The following is a 7,253-nucleotide window of genomic DNA, read 5'->3' on the forward strand; positions in this document are numbered from 1 at the left end:
AGATCTCAAAAGTGATACCTCATAAGGCCAGAAGGGATCACGGTGATCATCTGATCGGGCCTTCTGTATAACACAGGCCATACAATTTCACTGAATTAATTCCTGTTTGAACAAAAGCATTTATCTTAGAAAAAAATCGAATCTTGATTTTTCAAATTGCCAGCAATGGAAAATCCACAAACACCTTGGTAAATTGTTCCAAAGATTAATTACCCTCATTGTTAAAATTATGCATTTTATTTCTAGTCTGAATGTTTCTAGCTTTAATATCCGCATGTTGGACCTTATTATCTTCTCTTCTAGACTGATGAGCCTTTTATTGTCAAATTTTGGATTTGATCATTTATGCATGTGTGTGTGTGTTGTGGATGCTTTTTAGTGCTGTTTGAAGTGTGACTTGCATTGCAAAAATATTCCAAAATCAGCTCTAGTTTAACATGAAATCCAGGACCCTAAATTAGTTTACCAGAACTTTATTTGGTCCTGCAAATTCTCTACAAATGGAAATTCAACAAATATTTGCTGCTGCCTCTAGTTACTCACTAATGTTCAGACTACTCACAAAGTACTGCAAGTCTCAGCTTGGCTCACTGAGTTATGTGACACAGGACAAGTCACATGCTGGAAGTCATGTGGCTTTTCTTCTGTGATCTCAACTGGATGAGCAACCCTAGGCAATGAAGAGTATCAGCCAATTCGGCAAAAACCGTTATCAGCTGATTCTTCTGAGAGAAGCTGTATTTATTTAAGTAACCTGATCCAGCTGGGGAAATCGAGAAAAAGACAGGTTCTCCTGTCAGTCACCATGGCTCTCTGACTGTGGAAGGTACATTTATTGCTTTCTATTATTCCTTTTTTTTCTTTCTATTATGCAGATAAAAGTCTCTCTTAGTTTTACAAAGGAAAATGGATTAGTTTCACAAATAAAGAATTGGTATGTAAACTCTTTTGTGCTATCACACTGAGGATTACTTAGAACAGAGCACACCACACAATACATACTAGTTCAGCAACCCTTTCAGTGGGAAATGAGTTAATATTATCAATTATATATTCGGTTTACCAGATTTACAAGGATAAATTAATTTTTTTCATTGATTTCTGGTACCATAATACTGCAGACAACATTCCTGAATAGTGGCCCAAATATATTCCTATAATTCCCTCAGTTAGTGGAACTCTCTTAATATTTGAGACATGGAATATGTCTCCTATGTAATATGAATCTTATTCAAATTATTTGTATTTGATTTTCACATTGCTGGTATTTTTCTATCCATCTTTCATCCAAAAATATATCCCTACAGCAGTGGTTCTTAAGTCTAGCAGCTGATTCCGTCAAATCTATGCGACAGTGAGCACACATATCAAACCCCAAGTCTTCGAGTTTGCAGAGGAATTCTGTGATAGGAAAATGAGGATAAGGCAAACCTGGAACTTTTCAATTTCACAGACTGCAGACAAATTTTGACACACCGAAAATGTATTACTCTGTTTAGGACAGAACTTTGGAAGAGTTTACATACAGCTGCATGGAGAATGTGTCATTTTTCAAACCTTTTTGGATTGTGTATACATTTGAAATGCTTTCATTGATTTAAAACTTTTTGTAAAATTATGTGTTTTGAGATATATTTTTGAAAGATAACTCTTCAAGCCTTCACTGATGCTGGTATTCCAGGATCATTCATTCAATACATCTGTTCATGACACACAAAATCATAGTAATGAGACAAATGTAAGTGCAATGTTGGCACGAGGAAACATCATATATTGGCACTGCCCCCATGAGATGGAAGTAACAGTAAAACAAGGAAGGGCAGTGAAGTAAAAACTTGAGTAGAAAAGGAAGAAAGATTCAGTCAGTGTCATTCCTGCATCATGTCATCAGATGTCAGATGGCAACAGTTACTCTAGCTTTTTATAACTAGCTGGCATTATAGACATTTTTAGTTTATAAGAAGTACAGCATCCCAAAGTGTTAAGGAAATAACAGTTCATTTATGCACCATACAGCATAGCCATAAATCCATCACTATATAAAGGAGATACAAACCACTTCCTCTCCATATATTTGCTACATATGGCAGCTGCATGCAGGAACAAGTTCTGTTCTAGAGAAATCTTGGGAAGAATGGCTTTTATATTGCAATATTGATTACAAATTATTTAACGGAATGCAAATGCAGCTTATCAAACGGCATCCACATTCACGACCATTAACAAAAAAGTAAATGAGAGCAGAATACTCTCAGTATGCCAGCTGGCAAATAAAGAAAAAACAGCTGCTGGTGGCCGCCAACTGCGAAGCTCATGCAGACAATGATGTGTTCAACACATGAAATGAACAAGTTGCATGCCTGTTGCAACAAAAGTACTGTTGCTCTGGGAAACTTGGCAAATGGAGTCCAACTGTACAGATTCACTGACTTTCAGGAAGTTGTGTGGACAGAATTATTTCAGTGTCACCGCACAATTGTTACATCTGCAGACCTGGCTACACTAGGTCATGAACCATGTTTGAAAACTCCATATGAAATATATGGTTTCATTTTATGTTCACTGCCAAGTTATTTTTAAATATAGTTCAGCTGATCAGTGTGAGCAGGGCTACAAAATTTTAAAACCATCTTCAAAACCCTCATTTCAGCCTTGACACAGAAAATACTTGGCATTTCTAAAGAGCGTTTCTATATCCATAGTACGCGGAGCATTTTACAAAGGTTAGGTTAATCCACAGTTACGGGAGGTGACACAGACTAGTGGGTAGAGCACTAGATTGGGAATCAGGAGACTTGGATTCTATTTCTAGATCAGCCACTGGCCTGTTGTGTGACCTGGGGCAAGTCACATTGCCTCTCTGTGCCTCATTTTCCCTTCCTCTCATCCTCTGTCTTGAACATTTAGAGAGAGTAAGCTCCTACAAGCAGGAACAGTCTTCTGCTTTCTGTTGGCATGGAGCCTACCCAATGGAGGCCTGATCTCACTTGGAGCTGTAAAGCACTACCATAATGGAAAATTTTTGCCAGGCAGGAAAACAAGGAAGTGCGAAGTTAATGATTCATCTCCTCCTCACTTATTAATGGGACTAATTTCTCCCCAGTACTTCTTCCCCCCTTGTTATGCTTCTTCTTATCAGTTCACTTGAACTGACATTAATTCATTCTTCTTTTCTTGATCTAATCTGTTCTCTGCAAGCCTTTACTGACTGAATATTCTTGTAAGGTGAGTTGGCTATCCCCTGTGCCATTTTCAGTACCGGCTTTCTGTTTGTTTTATTCCCAGGGCCTTGAGAAACCCCACCTGAAGCTTCATCCCTGTCCTGGCACTGCAGCCCCTGCTGTGTCCCAGAAGTGTCCTGCAGCTGGTCCAGCTCTTAGATGGGGCTGGATAGGGCTCCCTGCACTGCCTCCACCCTGGGCATCAGCTCTGGAGACTGGTGTCTGTGGGTGAAAGCAGCGCACAGAGCCACTTGTGCACCTCTGCCTGTGAGCCAGACCTACTGCAGACCACTTCCAGGGCACAGTGCAGTCCATGATGCCAGGGACAGGCAGGAAGCTTGCCCTAACACCCCTGCTGCACTGCTAACTGGGAGCTGGCAGAGGAAAACATTATATCAAGAAAAGAAGAATGAATTAATGTCAGTTCATGCCCAAACCCTGAACACCAATCCTCTGCCCCAGCCATGAGCTTTTCCAAACCCAGAGCCGCCTCCTATACTTCAAACACCTCATCTCCATCCCATCTCAGAGCCTGTACCCCTAGATGGGGCCTGCACCCACCCTGAAACCCACCTCCACACCAGCCCAGAGCTTCCTCTCACACCTTGAACCCCTCTGTCCTGCCCCCCAGCCTGGAACCCCCTATTATACTCCAAACCCCTTATCCTACCCCACCTCAGAACCTGCACACCCAGGGTATGTCTACGCTACAGCGCTAAGTTGAACTAACTTATTTCAAATTAGTTAATTCAAAATAAGCTAATTCGAATAACGCATCTAGACCCAAAAACTAATTCGCATTAGCGTTTTGCTAATTTGAAATAGCACGTCCACACTGATTGGACACTGGGTCACATTTAAGGGCAGCAGAAACCGGTTCCAGCAGGGCATCAGGTCAGTAGTTGCTTTGTGTGGCTGCTGTCTGAGGCTATCTGAGGCTCGTGCTTAAAGGTAACCCCCCCTGGACAGCCAGTCCTCAGCTTTTTTGCTTGCTTGCCTACCTCGCCGTGGGACAGCAAAGCGTTTTCCTCTCTGCCTGCCTGTGTCTGTGGTTCTCACTGGGAACACCGCTGCAGTTGGCACCATGGAGCCAGAGCTCGCCCTGGGCATTCTGGTCCAGTTTTTGGACTTGCTGCTGCAAGCCTGCCAGCAACAGGTGGAGACTGCCTGGCACCATTTGGTGCACATCAGTCCCCTGCCCCTCCCCTTGGCCTCCCTGGGGGCTGTGGAGGAGCTGCAGCAGCTCCTGAATGCCAGAGTGCCCCGCCGCATCTGGCGTCTGGACACCAGCAGCGACTGGTAGGACTGCATTGTCCTGGAGCCATGGGGAGACCAACAGTGGTCCTAGAACTTCAGGATAAAGGAGGACACCTTCCTGGAGCTCTATGAGTGGCTCGCCCTTGCTCTGCGATGATGGGACACTCACATGAGGCCCACTATCCCCCTCCAGAAGTGTGTGGCTATCACCTTGTGGAAGCTCTCCATGCCGGACAGCTACCAATCCGTCAGGAACCAGTTTGGGGTGGGAAAATCCACTGTCGGAGCAGTGCTCATGCAGGTACGGCACTCACCAGCCACTGGGCCGGGGGGGAGGGGAGCTGCAAGGAGGGGATGGACTGCCCCAGGGAAAACGGGGGGTAGGAGGTGAAAATGGCCTGCTCAGGAGGGTTTGATCTGTCCTGGCCGTATTACACGCTGCCCGTGGCAGCCAGGATTGCAGCGGGGGTCGCTTCTGGGAGTGGGGTGTAGGGCAGTGCCAGGGAACAACACTCCCAGCCACCCGGGTGCCCCAGTGACTCACAGTTTGGTGTGTCTCTCTGCAGGTGGTCAAGGCCATCAACCGGGTGCTGCTCCGCAAGGTGGTCCACCTCACCGACCCGGACACGGTCATCCAGGGGTTCGGCGCCCTCGGCTTCCCCAACTGCGGGGGAGGGGGGGCATTGACGGGACGCACATCCCCATCTGTGCCCCGAAACACTAGGCCTCCCAATATATCAACTGCAAGGGTTACTTCGCTGTGATCCTGCAGGCTGTGTCTGACCACCGGGGCCAGTTCACGGACATCAGTGTGGGCTGGTCTGGCAAGGCACACAACGCCAGGGTGTTCCAGAACTCCTCTGTGTGCCAGAGGCTGCACACCGGGACCTTTTTCCCCAACCGCCACAACAGGGTCGGGGACATGGACATGCCCGTCTGCCTGGTGGGGGATGCGGCCTACCCCCTATAGACCTGGCTAATAAAGCCCTACACGGGACACCTCAACCCCTCCTGGCAGGCCTTCATGCCAGGCTCACCAGGGCCTGCATCATGGTGAAGGGGGCTTTCGGATGCCTGAAAACCCAATTTAGATGCCTCCTCATCCGACTCGACCTCACCAAGCACAATATCCCTTCCGTGGTGGCAGCATGTTGTGTGCTGCACAATTTATGTGAGCGGAAGGGGGGAAGCTTTCCTGCCAGCCTGGATGGCTGAGGCGGAACTCTTGGCTGGCCAGTACGCGCAGCCCCACACCGCTGCCATCCGGGAAGCCCCGCGGGGGGCTGTCCAGATCCGGGAAGCCCTGTGAGAGAGCTTCCTGGTGGAGGAGGACTGAACTCTCCCTGCATGCCCCACTGGGGCCTTCTTCCACCCTCACCTCCTTCCCCTTTCCCCTCCCTAACCCCCCTTCTTAATGTCAAATAAAGACACCTGTTTGGACAACAAAAATCTCTTTTAATTTACATAACTGGGGTGGAGGGAGGGATGAGGGTAGGAGAGGGGAGGGGAAAACCTGGGAAGAGGGAGCTGGAAGGGGGAGGAAGGGGAGGAAGGGAAGGGAAAGCTCAGGGTTCGGGGTCTTGCTGGCTCTGCCATCTCACAGCACAGTGGGTGTGGGGGTGTCGGGGAGGAGTGGTGTAGAGGGTGGGGCAGGAGGGACGGGGCGGAGGAAGCGGGAGGGGGAGCAGAGGTGGGAGGAGGAGTGAGAGCTGGGGTGGCTGCAGGGGCTAGAGCAGGAGGAGGCAGGAACCTGTCCACCAGGGTCTGGAGGTGACCTCGGAGGGCACGGCCCTGATTCTTCAGCTCCTCCAAGCTCCGCTCCTGCAGCCGCAGAACTTCACAGACCCTGTGCTCCTGGGTGCGGAGCTGCTTCCCCAGTAGCTGCAGGTGCCACTGCTGGTACTCCTCCTGGTTGCAGGTGCGCCTGCTGGCCCAGGTGCGGTTGGCTGTTCCAGGCAGGGTGGTGTGCCCTGCAGGCCCAGGTGCTGCAGCTGTGGTGAAACAAGAGCATTGGTCAGTTCTCCCTGGGGACACAGTGGGTGAAACCCAGCCCCCCTCTGCAAGGAGAGGTCGGCATGTGGGGAACAGGCCAGGGCCCTGTATGACACCCAGATGCTGCTCCATGGTGGGCAAGGCCCAGGCGCATTGTCCCTGGGATCCCTTTACACACACACACACACACACACACCCCATACACATAAGGGGATCATGATGGCACTCACATGTGGAGCACTCCCCGGCCTCAGACCACACAGCAGATGTGCTCTGTGGGATTACTCAGCGGTCCTGGGTCCTGGGCAGGCTCCTGGCTCTCAGCATCCTACTCTTCCTCTGTTTCTGCCCCGGGGTCGACCACCACCCGGGGGGGGGGCATGGACTGCTTGAGCCCCCAGGATGCGGTCCAGGGCCTAAAAGTGAAGGCAGACCTCTGGGTCGGCCCCTGGTTGGGTGGCCCTGGAGTAGGCCTGCCACAGGTCCTTAATTTTGTAGCGGACCTGCTTCTGGGTCAACATATGGCCTCTGGTGGCCAGGCTGGAAGCCACGTGGCTGTAGATGGCTGCATTCCAGTGCCTAGTGCGGAGATCGTGGACATTGGAGGCCTCCCCTCAAACCTTGATGAGGTCCACGATCTCCGCACTAGACCAGGCGGGTGCCCATCTTTTGCGGCTCCTGGCAGGCTCCTGGGAGCTGCCACCCTAGTTCTGGGAAGAGGCAGAGGGCTGGGTAGCAGCGGGTGTCTAGCTCATCCTGTGCCAGGTGCAGGGTCTGCTGGCT

At 49.6% G+C, this 7,253-nt stretch overlaps 1 long non-coding RNA gene across 1 annotated transcript; it reads left to right on the forward strand.

Annotated features, from left to right (window-relative positions):
- Nucleotides 1-571: 571 nt before the first annotated feature.
- LOC142829935 (uncharacterized) lies at nt 572-5,916 on the forward strand. The gene is made up of 3 exons (XR_012904877.1): nt 572-826; nt 4,672-4,779; nt 5,045-5,916. It is a non-coding gene; the product is annotated as an uncharacterized LOC142829935 (long non-coding RNA).
- The last annotated feature ends 1,337 nt before the right edge of the window (nt 5,917-7,253 follow it).

The sequence above is a fragment of the Pelodiscus sinensis genome, chromosome 6 (assembly GCF_049634645.1).
Source record: "Pelodiscus sinensis isolate JC-2024 chromosome 6, ASM4963464v1, whole genome shotgun sequence".
In the NCBI taxonomy this organism is placed as follows: Eukaryota; Metazoa; Chordata; order Testudines; family Trionychidae; genus Pelodiscus; species Pelodiscus sinensis.